The sequence below is a fragment of the Canis lupus genome, chromosome 35, assembly GCF_048164855.1.
Source record: "Canis lupus baileyi chromosome 35, mCanLup2.hap1, whole genome shotgun sequence".
NCBI lineage: Eukaryota > Metazoa > Chordata > Mammalia > Carnivora > Canidae > Canis > Canis lupus.
The window spans coordinates 16101029-16128604 of record NC_132872.1 but is presented as its reverse complement, the minus strand read 5'-3'; the positions used below and the strand labels follow the sequence as shown (position 1 = coordinate 16128604).

Below are 27576 nucleotides of genomic sequence, written 5' to 3'. Positions count from 1 at the left end.
GATTCTTTAGTAATTCCACCAAGTGCTTTACAGACTTTGTATCTAATTTACACATAGCACTCTGAGGTAAGCAGTATTTTTATCCCCATTTTTGAAAAAGAGGAAGCTGAAGCTCGGATAGGTTAAGTAACTTGCAGCTAAGAGGTAATAGAACTGATATGTGAACCCAGCTGCGTTTTTCTTAATATTACGGGCTCTCCTATCTTATATTATCTTCTATTTTTTTTTCTGTTTTGCCAGTTGTGTTAGACTTATCTTTCTAATTATATGTGTCATGCCTTCTTCTTGATTATACCAGATACAAAGTTATGAGGTATAAATATTTATTAAATTTGCCAACATTACTACAACCAAGAGATGTATATGGCAGATCTGATAACTGAGCTCTCCCAGGCACTATGAAGCCCTAGTTATAACTGTGGGGACACCAAGTATGAAATTGTGAAGGAATTTAGAAGAGAATCATAGGACTGGCAAGGGCTGTGGACTTACATGGAACCTCCAGAAACAGGCATTAAACTGGCTGAAGGGGAGATCATGAGGAATGAGTCAAAAGCATGTAGCAGTTGACTCAAGCATGTGACTGGACAGTAGAACTGGCTCCATGGGAATGACACCTACATGTTTAGAAAGGTTAGAGTGCTTCGTTCAATGCTCTGTTTTTTTACCATCTTGACATTCTTAATAACTTTCAATTAAGGGGCATCACATTTTCATTTTATGTTGGGCCCCACAAATTATGTTGCCTGTTCTGGTAGGCAGATAAAGTAATCCAAGAGAAATGCAGTAAAGATGCATTAGCATCTGTAAAAATCACCTCAGAAGCCTCAATACAAACACCTAGAAATGATAGAATTTTAAAAAGTAGATAAAACCATAAGTACTCTTTCAATATGATTGAGTTTTCCAAAATCATCAAGTATTATGCACTGAGAATAGACGATACAAAGCAAAACAAACCAGAACATGAAGTCATTGAGAGGGACTCACCTTACCAGGTATCAGTGTTTAAAGTAAATCTTTGGTAATTAAGTCAATGGAATTATCACAAGAAGAGAAAAACCAATAGATCCAAATAGAGCCCTGCATGCATATGAACACTTCAAATGCCTCAGCAGTGTTATTGTAAATCTATAAGGAAAAGATGGATCACTTAGAAACTGCTATTGGGAGTTAGTTATCCAAATTGGAAAAAAACAAACAAATCTCTACCTCACACCATATAATTAAAAAAAATCTATCTTGGTAGAGTAAAATCCTAAAGTAAAAGTTATGCTTCAGCATGATAGGGAAAATATAGGAGGCTATTTTTAAGGCGTCCAGCCAACTTTGGATATATCTATTTTAAAAATAAATAAACATAAATTTTAAAACTTTCAAATTTGGTGGCATTAAAATAAAAAATTTCTCTTAAAAAATTACATTAAACAAAATGAAATGACAAGCTATTGGCTGGAAGTGTTCAGAACATATAACAACAACAAAAGTACCAATTTCTTTCAAATAAACAATTTAGCATACAAAACACTAAAGATTATAAATACACATTCATAGGCTAGGAAACAAAATACTCTAAGAAATGTTGCTTAACTTCATTAGTAAAAAGGTACTAAGATAAATCACAAAAACTTGAATTTTCACTGAAAATTAATTTGCAGAACAATAGTACAGTATTAGGATAAGGCTTAAAAATTATAACTTTAATTTGTACAGCTGTATAATGATTAAATGCACATATTATATATGGTGAAGGCAAAAATTTGTCTGAGATCCTCATCAAATTCATGTTTAATCATTAAACAGTGCTTTTAAGCACTACCAATGTGAAGGATACTAAGATTCTGTGAGGCACACAATGATGATAAACATTCACCTCCTACCTTTGAGGCACATACAATCTTGCAGGAGAAATAGAGTGTGCATGCAAGTCACTAAGATGCATCTTAGAAAGCTTACAAGATCCGAAAACATGCAGATAAGATGCTTTATGATCCACAGCTGATTGAGTGGTTTAACACCCATCTTCCCCAATCCACTTATTACTAAACTTGGAAATACATCTAAATCCACTGATACCTTAAACATGCCATGCACTTGGCACTATGGGCAGTGCGGGTTGGGTGGAAAAAGATGTTGGGGAAATAGACAGTGGATGGTGCAAGGTGGACTGGGCAGGAACAAGAATTGGTTAACTTTACTGTGCCTCAGGCTTTAGCTACATGACTTACTAAGGTGACGATGATGACATTATATAACATATCAGTAGTATATAAACAGCATTCTGATAATTTGTATTATTATAATATTAACAACATTAGTGTAAGGTGAATGTTATTTTATCCAATTAACTGAGAGAGAAATGAAATCTCACTGTGGCTATGTTCCCCCAAGGTCACAGGCTCAGTGAATAGCAGATCTAAGATCCAAATCCCAGATGTAACAGATTCTTAAGATCTGTGACCATTCCTATAGTCATACTATCTTTTAAGAAACCGTATTATTTCTTATCTGGACTTCTTTGATTCTGAGATAAGATGTACGTTTAAAAAAATGTATTCTTATTTCCATTGATCATTTTTAATGCATGATCTCTAGGCTTTTCGTGTCTCAGATGAAGCTCCCATGTATATATAGGCGAAATCCTAGACATTGCACTAGAAGATACTGTCCCAATATATAAAATACACTATTTAAAAATAGAGAAACATTGTATCATGGAAAATGACTTTTCTTTACCCTTTGTTTTTATTCAATAATTTCACTCTCTGAGTGTTTTGCTGTCATTTGGAAAAACAAAAACAATTACTTTGAGTATTTCATGACATTTCTTAGACATTTATTTAACAAATAGTTATTGAATGTTAGTTATGTACTAGGTCCTATTCTAAGTGCTGTGGCTGCAGCAGTGAACTAAGAGGACTCTGCCTTCATAGAGCTTTCACTCCAGTGAGGGGAAAGAGAATCTGGAAAAAAGTAATATAACTTTAAATAGGGATGCTTACTATGAAGAACAAGCAAGGAACAGAGTAGTCAGGGCTGGGAAGTGTGGAGATCATAAGGAAGGTACTTTCAGGTCCAGATGATACGACTAATTGAAAGAAATTTCTCTCTGACTTGGCATTTATGTGATCAGCCAAGTTGCTTGCTTTGCTCCATTCTTACTCAGGTTAATTAGTTGGGAGAGATTCTTGACAGACATACTGTCATGAATGTTTACATTCATTTATTACTCTTATTTTCAAGAGGAAAATGGGGATTAAATTTGTCAGATGAAGAAAGGTTAAGTGAAGTAACTTTTCATCTTTTTCAGAGGGGTGTTTTTTGTCTTGCTCTAGGTTCAATACAAATTTGAAAAGCATCTTCCTGGGTAATATGGAAGGGAAGTTTAGATCTGCCCTTGGAACCCAGATTTCTCAGTCAAAAAATCTCAGAGCCCCTTTTCTCCGAGACACAATGTGTAATTTCACGAAGGTTACTATAATTCTCATCTACCTCCTGGAGGAAATTCTTGACATCAGCTTGAAGGTGTTCTTATAAGAGACTCACTATAGAAACATTCATTTCTTTTCAGTGTGTTTAATTCTGTACTCTGACACTGGCTAGTTAAGTGACCTTGAGCAAATTGCTTTCTCTCACAAAACTTCTGATTCTCCCTGACAAATTCCCTTTTCTTCATCACTCAAACAGTTCTTGAAATCTCATCTCCCACAGGAAGCAGTTCTAATAAATTAGAGAAGAAATGATTAATTCCAATATGTCACTTCCATTGTGCTCTTCTTCTATTCTACGTACCTACTAAATGCACTTTCCCTCCCCCCCCCCAGTTTATAGCTAATAAAAAGACACTTTGGCCTTAATTTCATTATTTATATAAAACCAGTTGCTTATGGTTATCATCCCAGCTGCATATTTACCTATTTCATAGGTTATATTCTAAAGTGTTTAAGTCCTACTTGCAGGTGTCAGCCCCATTGAAAATGGACATTACTTTCTATCTTCTAATTTTACCCAACAAAATAAGAGGAGTTTTTCCAGACCTATCTGAAAAATATCAGACGGCAGGTTGGGTGCCAGAAATATGGCCTAAAATAGAGATTTCTCTGAACATAGTGACTCAATATGGCTTTTATAACTGTATCCCTACTCTTAAGTCCAGTGTCCAGCACTTGGTAAGTGCTCAATATTCTCTCGTCAAATGATGGGTGGTCATTTAGCACTGCCCTCAGAGACCAAGTACATTGATCCTAGGATCTAAAGCTTCCACAGAGTTCAGGCAAGGCTTTGACAGGAGAGCTGGAGTGAAGGGACAGAGATTCTGGAAATCCACCTTACTACCATCTCTGACACTAATTAGCTGAATGCTCTTGGGGAAATGACCTATCTTCTTTGACATTCAGGTGTGCTGAATGAGATGATCTCTAGAGTAACTTTTAGATATAATATTATAGTAGGAGTCCCTGATTCATTGATAATACCTGAAATAAACCAAAAATTTTCCTAAGGACTGTAAATAAATATTTATTGGCAATGCTGTGGTCAGAGGTAATGTCTGGGTGATTGTGGTCCTTCCAGATAGGTTATAATAGATGTTTGCAAGTGTATCAGGGAAGGGATCGTTTCCCTGAGCACCATGTCAGGCACAGCAGGATTCTAACACCAGACTTCCACCAGCTACAGGCCGTAGGTAATAAAAGTGTGATGCCTAGCTGGTAACCGAATCTTTTTTTGGCAAAGAATGTCAAAGAAGGCTATGTATGTAGGAAAGTACCAGAAAATACTATTTCTTCTAGTACTGCTGCTACAGCTTTGAGTATAATCTGCCTCATACTCAAGAGCATTGTAAGAATTAATGAGTGCAAAATGCTTTTGTGAAAGAAACTTCCTGAACCTGGTCCATGCCAGTGAAATGGGCTGACACTAAAGAACCCAAAGGTCCCCTAAGCAGCATGCTATGAGTATTAACATATGCATTACAGTGCATTAACATTAGGAGTGATTAAATTAACTATGACCTAAACATAACAATGGCTAAATCATCCTTACCAGACAGAGCAGAAAATTGCACACAGCTTTTTGGTATGGGGCAGTGAATAAGATCATAGCACCTCGGTGTCAGTGAGGCAGAGGCAGCACTAAATGAAGGCTGTTGGATTTACAAGATACCTTGGCTCATTTCCAGGGATCACTTCCCCTGCAATTAAACATCAAGAGGGCATTCATGTGCCCCATACCTACTCAAGGCTGCAGTTTTAATTTATCCCTTTTAAAGTCATATGTAGGAAAAGAGAACACTGTTGTCACACATGGACATATGGGCAACATCCATCCGGCTGAATAATAAATTGTGTCTTTTTCTTTACATTGCAAATCTCCAGTTTTGAGGGTCTCCCCGCTGCTAACATAAGAGAGTGCAGAGAGATGACGAGGACAGAGTGGCTCCATCTGGAGTATCCTTCATGGGGATTACAGATAGCTCTGCAAATCATTAACACTGGGCATTCATTAGAGGAAAGAAAACTTCTGTGAGAACCAAGACCTAGCACATTGTGGTCCCAAGAGCTCCTTCTTGTTCAATGGCCTATACTAATCTTTGTCAGGGAAAAATAATCTTTTTTTGTTGTTGTTTGAATAATAAAGAACTCCTGAGCCACTCTCAGGGTGTCAAAAGCTCACTATGTGGTTTTTGTGTTCTTTGGCCACTGTGTCGCTCCCATGGACTCTTGTGATTTTGAATTTACCCTCACCTTTCTCATACTTGAGCTTTCTCTCCACCGGTCTCTCTGCTGTGAAACAAGAGCTTTGTACAGGCAAGTTTCTATGGAAGTTGCTGCTGCTTTAGTGGAAAGTGTTAGGAATAATGCTGCATTTTCCTGAAGGCTTCTAAAAACAAAACAACTAGTTGGTTTAACAATCACCTTTTCTGAGACTTTTGTGCATGATTAGGAATACAAGCATACTACTTAGAATCTGGGAACTCCCTTATTTCCTTTAGAAAAATAGAACAAAACAACATGTGTTTTTTTGCTGCTTCCTGAAAAACAGCTGCTTAATAAGAAATAAGCACAAACTGTGAGACTATTTCCCAAAGCCTGGCTATGTTTGGGTTTCAAAGTCCACAGTCCCAGGCGATGCTTCACTCTTGGATTTCAACTTTTCATGTGTTGTAATGGCAATTTGGCCTGTAGGACATAGTTACATATACTTATAAATTACAGTCCTCTGCTCTCACGCTGGTGAAGAATAAATTCTTAAAGGTAGAGACGTTGAGCAGTTGAGTCATGAACATCAAGATGGTTCTCAGAATTACCTTCTATGTTATAAGAGTCTCTAAATACTGCTGTTTTATAATGTGACTTTCATAATATTTATTACTGCTTTTGTTTTGGTTTTGATGGTTTATTTGAGTTTTAGCAATACTGATAATTTCCTGGGCATTCTGTCTAGAAAAGAAAAGATCTTTGGGGACAATGATGGATAAAATCTTCCTATTTCAAAACATGTGATAAATAACATTTCCTTGTGCGGAAAGCAAGTTGGAATTCTTTAGCAGATACTCATTTTACTCACACATCTCCTCCTTTCTCTATCTAGATGCCATCCATCTAGTTCTGGCTTTATGGGTATGTGACCAGTGTAGTCTGCTAAAAAAATAATTAAAGAAGGCAATTTAGGTTATACAAACAAACTTTATTTAAAACTTCACAAAGCAGTCAAGAAAATTGCAAAACAGGGCAGAAGGTGAGAAGCTTTTAGAGGGTATTGAATAGGGAACAAAGAAGTAAGTATGGAGCACAGAGCTGGCTTGGCTTTGGGGGATTGGCTGAGTAGATGACCAGATTGCCATTCTGGTCAAAGGGAGCATTTACAGTGTCACAAAAGCTATCGAAGTTCCAGCGTGCCAGTGTGGCACCCTACTTGGGAACAGTTCCATCTTGCGTCTAGAAACTTACTTCAGTGAGTCACCACAGGGTGCCAGATTCAGTAGGGCTTGTGGTTGGGGCATGATGCTTTGAAGTTTCTAACTTGGAATTGTTAATAAAGTTATCTTTGAATTTATGTTTTATGAATAAAGTCCAGTGGGGCAAGAAAGCATGTGTTGGGGGCTTGCAGCCTGAAGTAAACACAGGGCATACACTAAGAGACGTCTCTTTGAAGTCACTTCCTCTTGCCTGGGTGTTACCTGAGTACGGAGAATATATTTCCTTCTGTGATTTTTTAAATCTTTTATTCTGTATTCTGGCCAGAACTCATTCATTCCTAGTCTGTTTTATTGCAATTGCAAAGCAAGACAGTGATAGGAAGTTTTTGGAAGCAGCTTAGATTAAAGTGCAATAGGGTGTGTGTGTGTGTGTGTGTGTGTGTGTGTGTGTATAGTTGATGTTGCAGTTACAGTTGTCACCTGGCCAGCATCTCCCCAGACGTCCCAGGAGGCAGAGATCCTGGTCATTGATCCTGAACAATGATATGACAGTTGGGTAGTGAAAGTATTAGTTGTCTTAATTGCTGCTTTCTCTAACTTACTGAGGTAGTGGCTCTGATTGGATAAGGTAAAAACAGACCTTTCTTCACATTGTTTTGGTGGAAATGAGTATATCGGCGTATGATGGTGCTAAGATTTGGGGATGAAAAAGGGGTGGAACAGCGTACCTTCTCTATCTCATTCATTTCATACTCTTCCCTAGAGTCACTTCCAGTCATTATACAGTGGCAAGTCCTAAGATGATGACGGGTTCTAAACTCTCAGCACACACAGGAAAGGTCTACAGATTTAAGGATACCAAATTTCTAATTTGATTTCTCTGTGTGGCTGGATAATCTTCAGCAAAGGGCAAGTGGAGCCCGTCTTTTATCATTTAATAAAATCTGTGGTAATTAACAACATAATGGTTATAAAAAGATTCAGGGATTTTAACACCCATAGTTTTCTTTTATATCTTCCAGGAGAGCACAAACTTCTCTTAGTCCACTTCCAAAGATTTTCTTCCCTAGATTTTATGTAATGAGAAAAAGGCTCCTTCTTTCTTTCACTACTACTGTTATACAATAGATGACACAGAGGTGTTACTCCATGAGATTAAAACTAGAACCAGGAGACAAAATAAGATGTATAGTGTACAGAATACACACATTTGCCCACTGTGCTTTAGTGATAGTTGTTGTCTGTGGACAAAGAACTGGGCTTCTTCTCATTTGCTGTGAGTGATCAAGGAAGAGGAGCCACTCCTCATCTGCCCCAATGGATGCCACACCCCATCACATGCCACGCACTGTGTTTCTTTGCCTATGATTGTTAATAAACCCATCAATACTGTTAAAGGGAGTAACCAATGAATTAATAAAAGAATAAGATTTGAGTCATAAAAAACATAGTATATTTTTTCATGAGAATTTAGCAAGGAGTTTTTTGTGGATCTAGTTTCTCTTTTTTAAGATTTTTATTTATTTATTTCAGAGAGAGAGAGAGAGAACAATCATGAATGAAGGGGAGGGGCAGAGGGAGAAGCAGACTCCCCACTCAGCAGGGAACCCAGCAGGTCTCAATCCTAGGACCCTGGAATCAAGACCTGAGCCAAAGGCAGGTACTTTAACCCACTGAGTCACCCAGGTGCTTAGTGGATCTAGTTTCTTGATATAAAAGAAACTTGATATAAAAAGAAATACTAATAAATCCAAAAGACACACAGGAAAAATCAAAGTCATTTTTAAGTACTATTCTCATTTAATAACCTTCCATATGGAACAATTCATTATTTTATGAATCATTGAAATGTCTTTTAAAAAGTCTATTTCTAAAAAAAAATAATAATAAAAAGTCTATTTCTTTCTTTCTCTTTCTCTGTATTTATGTCTATATCTATTCTCAGCCACAGCCCCTGTGAACCATACACATTTAAAGTGAATGCAGCCACTTAGAATACCACGGACTAGAATGTGGGATGCAATGATTTCTGTTTATTCTGCTCTAAGCTCTTTTACCATTTGTTTTCTGTCCTTGTTAGTAGTTTTGGACCCATGTAAGACATGCCAGTAATGGTAACGTACTTCTGAGAAGAAACAGGGAAAGTACTATGAAAGCTTGACTCTTGAAGCAACTTCAAGGAGGTCAGGGAAACACAGGGTAAAAGAGAGCGGAAAGGTAGAGATGGACATTATGAACGACACCTTAACAATCCCTGTGGCAGAGGAGGACTGACCCACAATTACATGAGCTGGAGCTAGAAGAAACTAAGGCCTGAGGTCAATCCAGCCTTCAAGGAGTGAGAGAACCACAGTCACTGCCACCCTAAAATTCAAGAATTCAAATCTTTAAGAATTTTGCAATAAAAAAATCTGTCTTGTCCTCATCTAACTCAATATGTTTCTGTATTAGTCTGCATGGGCTAGCATAACAAAGTAACCATAGACAGGGTGGCTTAAAAAATAGAAATTTATTTTCTTCCCGTTCCGGAGGCCAGAAGTCTGACATCAGCATCCCAGCATATTTGGGTCCTAAAGAGAGCTAGCTGTCTTCCTTTAAAAAAAAAATATTTTAAAGATTTTATTCATTAATGAGAGACAGAGACAGAGGGAGAGGGAGAAGAAGGCTTCATGCAGGGAGCCCCATGTGGGACTTGATCCCTGAACTAGGGTCACGGCCTGAGCCAAAGGCAGACACTCAACCGCTGAGCCACCCAGGCATCTTGAGAGCTGTCTTCCTGATGTGAAGACAGCCTCTCTCCTACTGTGTCCTTACATCATAGAGAGTGAGCTCTTCGTTGTCCCTTATTAGGGCACTGATCATATTAGAGCCCCACCCATATGACCTTACTTAACTGTAACCACTTTCTTACTCCAAATGCAGTCTCATTGGAGGTTAAAGTTTCTAGAATTTGGGGTGCGGCACAATTCAGTCCAAAGCAATTTCCTCTCTAGAAATTTTCCTCTGGTCTCCCAAGAATGTGTGCATATGCAGCTAGCTTGGCAGAGTCTTTGATAACTGACCTACCAAGAGTACCATAAGCAGAAACAGAATCCAGATGGATCTTCCTTATCTATATGGCGAATGTCCAATCGAGTCTTTTCATGTTTCATTACTCTAAAAGGACTTCTCCTCCTGCCTCTATCCTTTAATGTCCCTCGTGATTATATTGGACTTTCCCAGATAATTGAGAAAAATCTCCCAATTTAAAGTCACCTGATTAGAAACTTGAATTTTATCTGCAACCTTAACTCCCTCTTGCAATGTAACATAACATCTAAATGGTACCAAGGATGAGAATGCAGACATTTTGGGGAGACAAGTCTTCTGTTTTTCCTGACTATTGCAATGCTCATATAACTATATTAGAAGACATAATTTCTTGTACCTGTAATCTAACAAGGTAAGGGATAAGTAAATCAAATCATTAAGTTTGGAACCTGGATTTGACCTAAATAGTACTATACTCCTGGGAATTTTAATTTCTGGCTTCCTAGAAATGAGCCTTCTAAAATTGGATAATACTCAAATTAGATTATGGATACAAATTAAAGTGAATTTCATCAACGGCACACAATTCAATTGTACTCCAGTTTTCTTTAGCATTCAATCAGCTGACACTTGCAAATTTTCAAACAACTTGATAAAGAGGAACACATAAACTTTGAGATAGGCAAAACACTGAATCTGAAATTAATAGTGTATTCCAATTTCAAATTGAAAAATTTTAGGAAATGAGTATGAACAAAAAAACCCTTACATTTAATAATGGATTTTGAAATATAAAATTATTTCTGTTACTGTAATTGTACAATATGAGTTTTGCAAGTAATTAATATTCATTTCAGTTATATTTTATACAGAGAGAATATCAAAAAATACTATAATTTTACTTTCAGATCTCAGAAAATGCTTAAATATAAATTACTTGAAATAATAGTACACTGTTTTTCAAATAATATACAAATATATATCTTCATTTTAAGTAAGCTGTTTACTAAGTGCTTACTGTATGCAACATTTGGAGGGATATAAAATTTTATAGGATACAGACTCTTGGAATTTACATACCTGTAAAAGGAGAGGATGAAGAAGAATTTATATAAAATTTTACCTTTATATTGTCTATTACCATATGTTTTATTTTAATGCAATTAGTATAAAATGAAATACTTTTCCTATTTTTTATTTTTAAAAATGAAACTGCCATTATAAATCAATACAGTTTGGTTAATTGCACTAGGGTCTTCTTGAGAGAATGTAGTAGCTCCAGAAAACTCTGTTTTTGTTTCAATTATTTTAGTTGAATGAACATAGCTGATTTGTCCCTTTAGCTCCTATATATATATACACATGTTCACAATGATCATAAGTGAGAGTAAAAAATTAAATCACTGAGAAAGTCAGTACGTTTGCTCTATACACACACACGCGCGCACACACACACACACAACTTGTTACTTTGATAGCTCATGTCTTAAAAGAACCTAGAGAATAAAACCATGTTATGCAAATATTTCATATTTTCTCCCAGCATACAAATACTAAATAAATACTTGCTAAATGAATGAGCAAATAGTTCTCAATGAATTTATTCAATATATGAAAATCTTTAAGTTTGCAAAGAAGAGACAGCCTCACATAACATCCAATATTGGAATTTATTGAAAAGCTAAATGGGAGTTTAGGATTCAAAAATAATTTCACCTTTTCACTGTATGACCTCTGTGGGTCCTAGTGCTTCTATACGCGAATATAGCAAAGCTTCTATGGCATACTTGGCCACTATTCAGAACCATGATACATCCTGACTTTTCTTACCTACAGTTTTTCTTTTTCTTTTTGAATATTTATCCTGGAACATGTTAAGACACAACACTAGCTCTAAGGCTCTCATATCCCCATCAAACAGCTGCAGTAGTTATCAAGCATTGCCACTCCCGTCCCATTTTTGTTTTCATGCTACGGGCCCTTACTGTGCTGGGCGATTTTGAAGCAAATCCCAGCTATCATGTCATTTCATCCAAATATATTTATAGGTGTGTCACATTTGTAAATGACGAAGTGGATGTGACTTTTTGAGAGTGCCTGGCTAAATAAACATTGTTACTGTTTTCGATTGGGTAGCCTTTTATGCTTGATTTATAGGAATGCTTTATATATTCTCCGTATGAGTCCTTTGCTTTTATGTGTTTGTGCGTATACTTAAACAATATCCTTTCCCATTTCTGAATTTGTCAAATTTTGAGTTTGTGTATGGTGTATTTTAATAAATAGAATCTCTCATTTTTGTTGTAATCATCTGATCAATACTTGTCTTTTATATAGTCAGTAGTTTTTCTGTCCCATAGAACAAAGTGTCACCTGTACCACAGTCATAGATATGTTACTGTATGTTGGTATGGCCTAGATATTTTTGTCCTCCCAAATTCATGTGTTGAAATCCTGATGCCCAACATGATAGTATTAGAAGTTGGGACATTTGGAGATGCCTAAGTCAGTAGAGTAGAGCCCTCATGAAAGAGACCCCACAGAGTTCCTTAGCCTCTTCCACTGTGTGAGAATGCAGTAAAAAGTACAACCTGGAAGAGGGCCATTACCAAAATCTGACGAAGTTGGCACCCTGATCTTGGACTTCCAAACTCCAGAACTGTGAGCAGTAAATTCCTATTGCTTGTAAGCCACCCGATCTGTGATATTTTGTTATAGCAGCCCCAATGGACAAAGACATATGTTGTCTTCTAGGAACTTTATTTTTTAACTTTCACATTTGCTTTCAATCTAACAAGAATTTATACTTGTGTAATAAGAGGTGGGGAAGGGGATAAGATTCACTTTTTTTAAAAATATGGGCAATGAAGTGCCCCATCTATTTAAAAAGAATATCTTTCTTCACAAGGCAGTGACACCTTTGTCATTTATCAGGAGATTGTGTGTATAAAGAGCTGAATCAATATTAGAGTATTTTAATTACTGCAGCTTTATATCTAGTAGTAAACTCTAGAAATTTTCTTTTAGTTTGTTTTGACTTGGTCATTTGCATTTACACATGCATTTTAGAATATACTTGACAAATTCCACCAGAATTAAAAAACAAAAAGTTTACTAATCTTTTTATTAGAATTGCACTGAAACGATATCAGTTTAAAAAAGATTATCCTTATACTAGTGAATCTTCTAATCCAAGAACACCATATATCCTTCCATTTATTTAATTTATTTCAATAATGTCTTGTAGTATTCTAGTAGAGATTTCCTCCGAGGAAATAGAACGTAATTCATTAGTTTACTCCTACTGTTTTTTATTGTTTTATTTGTAGCAGGTGTGATTTTTTTTTAAAAATTCATTTTCTATTTACTGCTGGTAGATAGAAATACAATGGACACTTGGGCTTTAATTTTGTATCTTGTGACTGACCTTCCTTCCATTCTTTCTCCCTCCCTCCCTCCATTTCCCCTCCCTCTTTCTTTTCTGCTCTTCTTTTCTTTCTTTTCTTTTTTTCTTTCTTTCTTTTCTTTTCTTTCTTTTTCTTTCTTTCTTTTTCTTTCTTCCTTCCTTCCTTCCTTCCTTCCTTCCTTCCTTCCTTCCTTCCTTCCTTCTTTCTTTCTTTCTTTCTTTCTTTCTTTCTTTCTTTCTTTCTTTCTTTCTTTCTTTCTTTCTTTCTTTCTTTTTCCCCTTCCTTCCTTCTTTTCTTCCTTCCTTCCTTCCTTCTTTCCTTTGGTTTTATCTAAATTCCAGTTAGTTGACATAATAGCATAATACTAGTTTCAGAAGTAGAATTTTGTGATTCATCACTTACATAAAACACCCAGTGCAGGTCCTTAATACCCATCACTCATTCAACCCATCGCCTTGCCCACCTCCCTTCCAGCAACCCTAAGCATTTTCTCTATAGTTAAATGCCTGTTTTATGGTTTGCCTATACTCAGTCTGCTTATTAATTCTGATATTTATCTGTAGACTCTTTTTAAATTTTCTAATTTATAAATAATTATAGTTTTATTTTTCCTTCCAAAACCATATATTTTTTTAATTTATTTTCCTTTCCCTGGAAAGTCCAGTACAAGGTTGAATAAAAGTGATGACACTAGCATCTTATTAGTCTTGTTCTCAGTCTCAGTAGGGAAGTTAAATATCACTATTAACTTTGATGTGTGTTGGAGGGTCTGTATAGAAGTTCCTTATCAGAGTAAAAAAATTATTCCTTTTATATCATGAATGGATTATTGACATGATCAATGATGACTTTTCTTCTTTCTGTTAATGTGGTGAGTTATATTGGTTTTCCAATGTTAACCAATTTGGCATTCATGAAATAATCATAGCTTGGTCAGTGTACATTATATATATGAAAAAATGTGGTTTCCTAATATGTTGTTTAGAATCTTTGCATATAGGTCTTGCATCTGTGTTTATAGTACAGATTGTTCAGTAATGCTTTTTTTTTTTTTTTTTTACATTGTAATGACTGTTTCAACTTTTGATACCAAGTTTATTCTGGGCTTCTATAATGAATTAGAAAATATGTTTTTTCTCTCTTTTGGGACACTTTGTGTAATTCTTTTTTTCTTTAGTAAGTCTTTGGATGAACATTAATGAAATTGTCTAAGTCTAAGGTTTTCTTTGTGGAAAGATCTATAGCCAAGGATCATATTACTAGATATGAGATTATTTAGATTTTTTTTATTTCTATTGGATTCTATTGGATTCTGTTTTGCTAGGCTTTTCCACTTCATCTCTATTTTCAAGTTAACTGGCACAAAAGTTCAAGTTAACTGGCACAAAAGTTCATCACATCTACTTATTATTTTAATAAGTTTAGGATCTCTAATTTGATGTTTCATTTTTCATTACTGATACTAGGAAGTTATTCCTTCCTTTTAATTTTTCCTTAATAAACCGTAATAGCAGTGTATCATTTTTATTAGTGTTGTCAAATGACCCAAATTTAGTGGTGTTACTTTTTTTAATGTATGTGTTTTCTATTTAATTCATGCCTTTCTTCTTTTCTTCTTTTTGTTATCTGTATGTTACTTTCTTTGGGTTTAATTTTCTGTTCCTCTGTTAATTCCTTGAGAGGAAATTTTAGATCATTATATATCATATTTTTTCCTTTTCTACTTTATGCATTTGATTCTGTAGATGTCCTCTCAAGCATATCTTTTGCTGTATCCCACAGGTTTTCATATATTTTGTTTTCATTATCACTTAATTCAAATTGATTTCTGATTCCCATTGTGATATCAAAGAAAATGCTTTGAAATGATTTTAAAGCTCAAAAAATTTTGTGCCTTACTTTAAGATTCAACATACTATCATTTGAAGAAAAAAAAATTTTAAAGATTTTATTTATTTATTCATAAGAGACACACAGAGAGAGAGACAGAGACATAGGCAGAAGGAGAAGCAGAGGGAGAAGCAGGCTCCATGCGGGGAGCCGACGTTGGACTTGATCCTGGGTCTCCAGGATCAGGCCCTGGGCTGAAGGCGGAGCTAACCTCTGAGCCACCCAGGCTGCCCTGAAGAAAATGTTTATTCAATAATGGTTGGATTTAGTGTTCTTTATATGACAGTTAGGTTAATACCATTAATCTCATTTAGGTCTTCTATATCTTTTCTAATGTTCTTGTTTGTATATACCGTTAGCTATGAAGAGAGGTTGTTTTAAAGTCTCTCATATGTGACATGGATTTTCTATGTTTTCTTTCCATTTTTGCTTCTTGTACTTTGGAGCTCTATTATAGGAACATGGATTGTACATTGTAATATCTTCCTTGTGGGTTGACCTTTTTATTATCATGAGATGTATCTTTTTATTTTTTATAAGTCTTCTGGACTTTGTATTTTTTATGTCTTCTGGACTTTTTATTTTTTATAAGTCTACTTTGGTGTTAGTATAGCTTCACCAGTTTTATTTTGCTCAGCGTTTGAATGATATGTCCCTTTCTAATTTCAGCCTCTTTTATATTTATATTTAACATGTGTTCTTATAATTTTTAAGGCATGTTCTTATATTTAATGGGTATCTCTTATAAGCAATATATAGTTGGATTTTAAAAATGAAATTATAGATTTATTTAGGCTTCTAGTTACCATATGGTGATTTGTTTTCTGTTTTTCCATATTTTTAATAGTGCTTTTTATTCTTCATTTTGCCTGTTTTCAAAATCAACTTTTTATTATGTGACTTTTCCCCAAAGGGAAAAGTTAAAGGGAAACTTACTTAAACACTCTTTACTATGCTCTTCGTTATAAAGAATATAGAATGCATATTTGAATTAGTATAATTATAATTACAAAATCTAATATAAAATAAATTACATATATTTAAATAACTATAAAAAGTCAAGTGTAATATAAAAATCATACTTTTTCTATTTTTATTAAAATGTTTAAATGTTAACTTTCTATATGTTGCTGCAGTCTTTTGAATAAATTATTTACTTCCTTATAGAATTTCCTTCAGTTAAGAATTTTATTGATTGAACCCTGTATTATCATTTAATATGTTCCACTATTCCCTGTGCTTTATTTCAATTAGTAATTGGGTTTAGAGGCTTGATCTGCTCCAGGCTTGATTTTTGTTTTACTTAGTACACCTCATAGATGGTGTTGTATATTTCCATTAGATGGTACTTCATGTGCAATTGTCTCTCTTTTAGTGATCTCTTTTAGTGATATGAGTGATCACTGGAGTAATTTCAGTTATGATGATATGTAGGAAATAAAAAGAAATAGGAAACTTCAAATTATAGGAGAATTTCAAATATAACAAGTTATAAAATCCAACATATACAAATTAATAGCCTTTGCATATACAAACAGGTATCAATAAGATGATATAATGGAAGCAAAAAGATTACACTGCTATAGAAATAAATAGAAAAATAAGTATATATAAAATATCCAAATGAAACTTAACAAAACATAAAAGTTTTGATGTGAACGAGCAATAATGTTCTATGTTCTTAAGGAGTCTCAACATTATAAAGATATCAGCATCCTTCAGCAAAACTAAAACACAGCCTACAGAATGGGAGGAGATATTTGCAAATGACATATTTGATAAAGGGTTAATATCCAAGATACGTAAAAAAAATTATAAAAGTCAACACTCAGAACACAAATAATCTAATTTTAAAATGGGCAGAATACATGAATAGACATTTGTCTGAAGAAGTATCTAGATGGCCAGCAGACACATGAAAAAATGCTCAGCATTACTCATCATCAGTGAAATATAAATCAAAACTACAGTAAGATATCACCTCACAACCTGTCAGAATGGCTAAAATTAACAACACAGAAACCAACAAGCTTTGATGAGGATGTGTAGAAAGGGGAAGCCTCTTGCACTGGTGACAGGAATGTAAACGGTGCAGACACTCTGGAAAACAGTATAGAGGTTCCTCAAAAAGTTAAAAATAGAACTACCTTATGACCCAGCAATTGCACTACTAAGTATTTACCTGAAGAATACAAAAGGACTAACTCAAAAGGTTACATGCACCTTGATATTTAGTAGCATTATCAACAATAGACAAATTATGGAAAAAGCCCAAATACCTATCAACTGATGGAGAGATAAGGAAGAAACAGCATAAATATACCATGGAATATTACTCAGCCATAGGAAATACTGAAATCTTGCCATTTGCAATTCCATGAATGGAGCTAGAGAGTATTATGCAGGTGAAGTAAGTTAGAGGAAGACAAATACTATATGATTTAACTCATATGTGGAATTTCAGAAACAAAACAAACAATGATAAGGGAAAAAAGAGGGAGGCAAATCAAGAAACAGGCTCTTATTTACAGAGAACAAACTAATGGTTACTAGAGGGGAGATGGGTGGGGGGATGAGTGAAATAGATGATGGGGTAAGGGGTGCACTTGTTGTGATGAACACCAGGTGATATGTGGAAGTGTTGAATCACTATACTGTACGCCTGAAACTAATATTGCACTGCTTATTAACTAACTGGAACTTAAATAAAAAACTATAAAAATAAATCAAATAAATTTTTAAAAATATCAATATCCTTTTGATAAGCTATAAAATTAATTTTAACTGTGGTTTTCCCCTTCCCTTTTGCTTCCCTGAACTTAGTATATGATCGTAAAGTTTGCTTGGAAAAACAAACTAACATTAATAACCAAAGAAATAAAAAATAAAGTGGTATATGGGGGTGGGGGATGAAGTGCGGGTTGTCTTTGTAGATATTAGAACATATTGTAAAACCCCTGCAATCAAAATAGTGTTACATTAGCTCATGAACAGATAAATTAATAGAGCAGAAAGAACCCCCATTTGAATATGGACTTTAAATATTTGATAAAGATGGCATCTCAAATTATGGGGAAGAGATGGAGGTTTTAATAAGTGGTGTTGTGTCAATGGGATAGCTTTTTTGGAAAACAACAAAATTGAAACCTAATCTTAAATCACCTTCATTTGTCTGTGTTTTCTGATTAGCTATTAGCTATCATCTAACATGTTCTACTAGATGGATTGTCACATTCAACTCTCATTGATGTGGCCAGTCTATCTTACTGAGTTTGTTTAGCTCCAGTGCTGATCCCTATCCTAAATATATGTGTGTGTGTGTGTGTATATATATATATATATATATATATTTACATCCAATTATCAATTTAAATACCACTGTAAAATATGTACAAAAATATTTTAAAATTCACTTTTCTTTAAAAGTATCTGTGTTTATAGTAGCTATAAGAGCTTTAAGACCATCTCTTAGAACCAGTCAAGTATAATTTAATGAAATTATGTATTATTAATGTATATTATATGTAGTGCACATATTCAAAGGGAATGATATAAGTGATTAGTTTTAAAAAAAAATGCTCCTTGTTTCAGACTTTCCATTTTAAATCTCATTGATCCCTGAAGTCTTTTGCAACTGACTTTCCTTTGCATAGTTCATTTGGCTTGGAATCTGATGAAAGAATTCTGACTTCTTGATAAGCTCTTGGAATAGGCCTCTCTTGCTATGGGAAGGTATCCAAAATTTATGGATCAGTAATCTAATCCAGACTGGCAACTCCCAAGGAATGAACTGAATTTCCCTTTTATTGTATTCACTCTCTCTCATGGAACACCTGGTCATAAGCTCTGTTCACCACTTCAGCCTGTTCTTCAAAATCACCTTCATAGACCACACTCCTCCCTTTCATGTAGCAACCTATTTTCCATGTATGTACTTATAAGTCAAATGACACAAACCATTTCTGTAAATGCCATGTCTGACAGTTTTCATACTTCGGGGTCTTCCTCCTGTACCATAGATTTCATGCTTCCTAAGTAGATAAGAGTCAATATGGAACATTATTTTAGGCCACAGAAAGTGGTGAGTCCCATCTTTTATATGATAATGTATATATGAACTAGTCTTTGCTGGGAACAAGCAGTGTCATAAAGTGTAAAAGAGGTATAACTGTAGGAAGAGTAGTACAAATGTCCTTTCAATCGTTTTAGAAAATGTACTAAGAAATAGGTAGGGGATATGATAATACCAGATAGAAACTGAACCATTAAGGTTCTGGGAAGATTTTCAAGGTAGTAGAAAAAGTCACAATTAGATTTTCAGTCTCAATTCTTTCAGTTTTGTGACTTTGAAGCAACAACTTTAATTTAATTTCCCTGTTTGTATCATTGGTGCAGGTAATGTTAAGAGCCTTTCAAAATCTGACTTTGGGGATCCCTGGGTGGCGCAGTGGTTTGGCTCCTGCCTTTGGCCCAGGGCGCGATCCTGGAGACCCGGGATCGAATCCCACATCGGGCTCCCGGTGCATGGAGCCTGCTTCTCCCTCTGCCTGTGTCTCTGCGCCTCTCTCTCTCTCTGTGTGACTATCATAAATAAATAAAAATTAAAAAAAAATTAAAAAAAAAAACAAAATCTGACTTTGGTTAAGCTAAACCTTGATAGCAGACGTACACATAAGAATGGATCTTCAAGTGACTAAACCTAACTCACTTTGATTTAAGGTATATAGGAAAGACTCCCTTCGAAAAAAATATCTGCCTACACTGGATCTGCGAATATATTTGATCTCTTTTTGGTCATGAAAGCTATTAGGAGAAATGATTTTTTTGAGGCTTGTTAACCTATGAATCCCGACTTCTAGGAACAAATGTTGTTCTTTAATAATGCAAGAAAGGGACACAAATGAAGAGTGCATTAAAAAGAGGAGAAAGAAACATTTTTCATATTTTGAAATCAATCTTCAATCAGTTTTTTTTCCAATCAGTGTTTTAAATAAATACCAGTCAACCTCCAGATGAATTTTCAATATGCTTTTCTCTTTGCTCTCATGAGTATTACTAAACAAGACTTCCAGAGGAGAAAAATCCACCTGATTCTTGATTAAAAAATTGTTGATCAAGGAAGAGATGGTAGCAACATTATCCTTTTTAGATTTCTGTTCTTCAGAGATAATTGTGTTATATAAAGTTCATAAGATATTCAGATCAAACAGATATATGTATTGTAGTGAAGGGATATATATGTTAAGACATGCAAATATATCTTATAGAAATACAATATGGGGATCCCTGGGTGGCGCAGCGGTTTGGCGCCTGCCTTTGGCCCAGGGCGCGATCCTGGAGATCTGGGATCGAATCCCACATCAGGCTCCCGGTGCATGGAGCCTGCTTCTCCCTCTGCCTGTGTCTCTGCCTCTCTCTCTCTCTCTCTCTCTCTCTCTGTGACTATCATAAATAAATAAAAATAAGAATAAAATTTAAAAAAAAAAAGAAATACAATATGAATGGAAGAAAAATGAGCAATGTAATATTTGTATGTCCATCTCCCTTGGCATTCCTGCATATATATCAACAACGTTCTGAAAAAAAGCTGTAGAATATTGAACATGTATATATGCATGTAGTGTAATAAAATCCAAAGGAGGCATAACTTCAAGAGAATAGTAGGTATGTTCCTCCCACAATTCTAGAAAACTTACTGATAAAGATTTTTATGATTATGTAATCATAACATAAAAACTTCAGAATTTTGGGATTCAAAGAAGATTCTCAGGGTAAGAGAACATTTGCAATAAGTCATTCTAGAAAGAGTGGGTTGCATTTGACCTCATGAAATCAGTACTGGTCTCATAACAGATGCGAACTCAAAGTGGGGAAAATAAATAAATAAATAAAGACACCAGCCAACTCCAACTGCAGGGGGATCATTTTTACAGGCAGAAAGTAATTATCCAGATGGAAGTTAGCCAGGACACCAGAGAGAGAGTGAATATTCCTACCGTCTCAAAATTCTGTGGGATTTTTAATGAACACAAATGGTCATGACCTTGAGTTTTATGCTCCATCCACAAGAAGAACTTCTTAACAGCAGTGCTGGGGTGTTCCCTCCCTCAACCCCTGCTGTGGGGCACTGATTCAGAATCAAGGATTAAGAAGTCTGTGAATGCCATGAGGATAATGAGGAACCCCTGCAAAAATTATTCGGTTCAATTAAATGACTAATTTTACAGGATAGTAGCAGTGCTGTTTGGCTGCTAGTGGCAAACTGCAAAACCACTCAGTGATTTTCTTTAGGGGAATTTAGTATTTTAATGACAAAATAATAACCATCTATAAGTGCTTAATACTGCCTCTGCTGCCACTTGGAACATTTCTCCCATTCTCCCCAACACCAGTTTTACTTTTTGTTCATTAGTTAAACCCTCCCAGTCTTGGTCTAATTTTGCACACATGTATTTGATTTGTGATGAATGGATGACAGATTAGCCAGATTGCAAATCATAATTGAGCAGAGGTCCATGTAATGTAAATCACACGGGCCAGTATCCTTTTTTTTTTTTTTTTTTTTTTTTTTTTTGCACCAAGGCAATAGCCTTCGAAGTTGCCAGAAAAAATAACAGTCCTCAGATTGAATATTGAGCATCATTGATGAGATGATAGACTTTTCCAGAACTTCCTAACATGAACTAAATTCTGACTCTGTGGCTTCAGCCCACAAATTGCCAACAGAAAGCCTCTAGAACACTGCTATAATGAAATTGTAAGACAGAAATGGGAAAGTAACTATCACTTTTTGATCACTAACTGTGTGTCAGATCTTGTATTAGGAATATATATTATATATATTTATATAAATTTATATTTTTATATATTTTTATATTTTAATTTTATATAAATAATTTCATATATATAAATGAATGGGTATTATTAGTGCCATTTAACAGATAATGTGGAGGGGTGTTATTTCTATGCAGGAATCTAGGCAACCTTCTTTGTAATAAAAATATTAACATTTGTACAGGCACATAGGCACATGCACACTCATGCACTCAAGGACAAACTCAGCCTAGAAATTCATGTTGTTAAATAGACCTGGAAAAAGAAACATTGTGGTAGGAATATTCCATATCATTTTATTGTTGTAGAACTATGATAAATTGTAGCATAATTGCCTAAATCCAGATGATAATGTATTATACCACACATTTATTTCCCTATTTCCTCATGGATATGTCCCCTCACACTTCATTTGTTGTACTCCATTAAAGGAGGGCAGCTCTTCTGAATAATCTTTCACATGTTCACTTGCTTCTATCAGAATTCGGCTAATAGGAAGGAACTGGCACAGCACTAAAGGACAGGAGAAAGAAAAAGCCAGGATTTGTCTTTTCTCTCTGCCTTAGAGAGTAGACAGTGACTTTCTTCTTTCCACTGGCTTCAGATTCTATCAAAGTTTCCCTTTTTCCTGGTCCCAACTCTAGATAGGGAAACCCAACTTTGGTTAATGATCTGATAACACTGTCTTCCTTTGGTCTTTCATTCTGATGGTAATAACACTGGCTTGCCTCATTGCTTTCTTGATGGTATTATCTGTAGCATAAAAGAGAGTTTTGAGGAAATCAAATTTATTTTTTTCTTTTGTCTCTTATGCTTTTATCTAAGAAACTGTTGACTAATTCAAGGTCAAAATGATATTCAAGGGCAGCCCTGGTGGCTCAGCGGTTTAGCACCGCCTTCAGCCCAGGGCCTGATCCCGGAGACTCAGGATCCCGAGTCCCATGTTAGGCTCCCTGCATGGAGCCTGCTTCTCCCTCTGCCTGTGTCTTTGCCTCTCTCTCTCTCTCTCTCTCTCTCTCTCTCTTTCTGTGTGTCTCTCATGAATAAATAAAAATAAAAACTCTTTTTTAAAAATGATATTCTACTCCTGTTTTTTCCTAAGATTTTTATAGTTTTAGTTCTTATCTTTAGATCTATGGATTCTTTTGAGTAAACTTTATCTTTCCACATGGATATCCAGTTGTCCCAGGACATTTTGTTGAAAAGATTATTCTTATTCCACTGACTTGATACCCTTGATTACTGTAGCTTTGTAGTAAATTTTGAAAAGAGACATACAGCTCCTCCAAATTTATAATTCTTTTAAAAGATTGTTTTGCCTGTTCCGAGGCTTTTAAATTTCCATGTAAATTTTGGATCAATATGTCAATTTCTGCCAAAAGGCCAGGTATGATTTTGAGAGGAACTACACTGAATATACAGATCAATTTGGGGAATACTGACTGCCATCTATATATCTTACTGGGTCTGCAAACCATGGTGATAGGATGTTGTCCCATTTATTTGGCTTTTCATTAATTTATTTCAAAGGTATTTGCTTTCATTAATAACTTTTTTTTTAATTTTTAAAAAAACAGAACCCATAAATACACTGTTGAATAAAAATGATGAGAGCAAACATCACTGTCCTGGTGCTGATTTTAAGTTGTAAACTTCAGGGATGCCCGGGTGGCTCAGTGGTTGAGCATTGGCCTTCGGCTCCGGGTGTGATCCTGGGGTCCTGGAATCAAGTCCTGCATCCGGCTCCCTGCAGGGAGCCTGCTTATCCCTCTGCCTATGTCTCTGCCTCTCTCTCTCCATGTCTCTCATGAATAAATAAATAAAATCTTAAAAAAAACGTTGTAAACTTCAGTCTTTTATGATAAAGCATGATATTTGCTGTGCGTGTTTTGTAGATGCACTTTACGAGGTTGACGTAGTTCTTTCCTATTTCTAGTTTGTTGACTTGTTTTTGGTTTTTGTTTTTTTTTTTAAATCATGAAAGGATGTTGGATTTTTTCAATGGCTTTTCCTGTGCCTGTTAAGATAATCATGTGGGGTTTTTTTTTTGTACTTTAGTTTATTAATATTATACATTATTTCGAATGAATTTTGGATATTGAAGCAATCTTACATTCCTGGGCTGAATTTTACTTGGCCAGAGTATATAATTCTTTTCATATTTTGTGGATTCAGTTTGCTAGTATTTTGTTAATTATTTTTACATCTATGATTATAAGGGATATTAGTAAATAGTTTTTATTTCTTAATTTGTATTTGTCTAGTTTTGTTATCAGAGTATCATTGAACTCAGAATGAATTGAGAAGTGTTTTTATTCTCTTTTGTATTTTATAAGATTTTGTGAAGGATGAGTATTAACTCTTGAAATGTTGATGTAATGTACCTGTAAAACCATCTCACCTGGAATTTTTTGTGGACAATTTTTGAAATATTTAACTTCTTTAGTTTTGAATATTCAGATTGTCTGTTGCTTCATGAATCACTGTCATTAATTTGTGTCTTTCTAGGATTTGTTCATTCACCTAGGTTTTCTAAGTTTTTGGCTATCAGTCTTTTTTTTTTTAAATTTCCATAGTGAATATAATAGTACTACATCCATTTCCTCTATTCTCTCTCTCTCCATATATATATATATAATGTTTCAATGCTTTATTAACAATTGAAATAAACCCCGAAACTGGAAGTGATGACATCTTAAAAGACCAAGAGGTGAGGGGAAATGTTTACATTTTTTCCCTTTAATTTCCCTTTCTTTTTTTTCCCTGTAATTAAAGCACATCTTAGCACAAATAGATTTTGAAGATTTAGATTTTGTAAATTTAAAGTAGATTTTGCAGATCTTTGTAGATTTAGTAGAAAGATATTAGCATGAAAATATCTCACTGGCTCACCTATATATAGAAGCTCATGAATAAAGTATTTCTCATAACTTAGCTAAAATTTTTATGAATAGACAAGCCTAACAGGAAATGTATCTGATACTATTTTGCATCTGAAAATATTGCAAATAAGAGAAAAAAACAGGTTTTTCACAATTAACACAGTTAGCCAAATTATGCTGTTCTTAATTTTTCATGAATTTTAAGATAAAAACAGAAAAGTTTTTATTGGGGACTACAATAATCTTTATTATGTACAGCATATTAAAATAACAATACTATTCCAACATATTCTGAATTTAGAGCTCTTTTCCTAAAACCATTTTTTAGAAGTTTTCTTCATACCTGATTTTTTTGCATGATAAAATGAAAGGTTAGGTATAGTAGCATCTTATCAAAAGTTACCCCCTAAATCCTTGATTCATGAGCTTTTACATATGGGCAAGCCAGTGGGATGTTTTCATGCTCTCTTGAATGTTGCCAAATATGCCATTGGATTGATATCTAAATTAAGTTCCTCTCTATGGGCTATTCTCTAAAGGGGAAAAGGAATCTAATTTGTCATGAAGGAATCTTCCAGTCTTGACCCCATGTGGTTACTTATAGTTATTAACTCCCAGTAGTTGTTAAGCACAGAAGATGATTTATGGAACTAAAACAACCATCTTATGAAATACATGTTAATGCAACATTTGCAAGTAGCCACTGCCTTCCCCTTACTCATTAGGGCCATTTATATTTAAATAAGATCGAGGCTGATGGAAAACTGAACTGAAGTCCATTGGTTGTTTGTAATTCTTCCTTCCATCTCTGCCACATTCATCCCATTTTTAACACCATTATTGAGTACATACTCTGCCAGATGCTGTGGGCATACAGAAATTAAGACTGTTCTCTAGGAATTAACACACAAATACGTATAATACAATGCCACATGGAATCAGCACCAAGTGAAGAGAGCATATTGTGCTGTGGGAGAACAGAAAGAAAAGAGTCCAGTCTCACTGACAGAGGCTGAAAATGCTGTGAGGTGTGAAGCCCTTTAACTTGAGCCTCAAATGATGACTTGGCATTTCCTGGCTTCAAAACAATCCCAGGTGAATGAATTCTTATGAAAATTATATTGATACATAATATACCCAGGAAAAGGCCATATGTGTGATATGAATGAGCTATGGAATAGTCAGTAATAGGTAACAGGCTATGAATTTGAAGAACTAAGAAAGGGCTTATTTGTGTAGTGTTTCTCATACTGCGTGAAGATGTTTTGACCACATAATATACAAAAATATAAATCATGAGAGTTTTAAGATAGAAATAAGTTATATCTGAGTCCTCAAAGTTCTTCCAAAAGGGTAATAAAAGAAAAAAAAAAAGGATAAAGATATATATTGACTTCTTGGGAGAGGTAAATTTCCCTGTACTCCATTTTTAGGTCTTCATAAAAGGAATAGATATTTCGTTATTTTTAGGAAAGAGAAAAATGTTTGAATCTTCATAGGAGTAAATTCTCTCCTTTTATTGTTCTGTTTAATATTCTCTATTGTGGTTCTCTCCCTTTAGATTGAATTTTTGTCCCATGAAGATGGTGCAATAAGACGGGCTAATGTTGGGGATCCCTGGGTGGTGCAGTGGTTTGGCGCCTGCCTTTGGCCCGGGGCGTGATCCTGGAGACCCGGGATTGAATCCCACGTCGGGCTCCCTGCATGGAGCCTGCTTCTCCCTCTGCCTGTGTCTCTGCCTCTCTCTCTCTCTCTCTCTGTGTTACTATCATGAATAAATAAATAAAATCTTAAAAAAAAAAAAAAAACCTCTTTCTTTGTCTTCTTTTTTTTTTTGGACTCATTAGAAGAGTCATTATTTCAACGTGGGTTCGGAAAAGAGTTTCTCAAACTCACTATTATTAATATTTTGGCCAGGTAATTCTTCACTATGGGAGGCTATCCTATGCATGACAAGATGTTTAGCAGCATATATGACTTCTAGCCACTAGGTGCCAAAGCATGCCCCAGTTGTGATCATTAAAAATGTCTCCAGATATTGCCAAATATCTCTTGGGGGAGTAAAATTGTTCCCAGCTGAAAACCACTATTTTAGAGACAAAGGGGAAAAAGGAGGCTTTCAGTCTGTTGGGTTCAAAATATTGTGCCTATCCTTTACAAACAGGAGAAATGTTGATGTATCCTCATAATTCAATAAAGTACACAAGGAATAGATATTAATAATTTAAAGAATTATATGCCATGGTCAAATGGGATTTATTCTTAGGATTCAAGGATATTTCGGCACCTCACAACAATCAATGTGATACACTATGTTAACAAAATGAAGGATAAAAATTATATGATTATCTCAATAGATACAGAAAAAACACTTGAGAAAATTTAACAGCCATTCATGATAAAACCTCTCAACAAAGTGGGCATAGAGGGAAACATAGTTCAACATAATAAAGGCCATATCTGAGAAACCCATAGTGAATATCATACTAAATGGTGAAAAGTCAAAAGCTTTCTTCTAAAATCAGGAACAAGACAAGGATTACCACTCTCACCACTGCTATTCAACTACAAATCCTAGCTTAAGCTGTCAAGCAAGAAAAGAAACAAAGGTATC

The 27576-nt window shown here is 35.0% G+C and overlaps 1 long non-coding RNA gene across 1 annotated transcript in view; it reads left to right on the top strand.

Moving 5' to 3' along the window:
• LOC140624698 (uncharacterized) overlaps positions 1-26745 on the top strand; it is a 37376-nt gene extending 10631 nt beyond the window's left edge. The window contains exon 3 of the long non-coding RNA XR_012024155.1: positions 26524-26745. This is a non-coding gene — a long non-coding RNA (uncharacterized lncRNA). The remainder of the gene's footprint in view (positions 1-26523) is intronic.
• Positions 26746-27576: the final 831 nt, after the last annotated feature.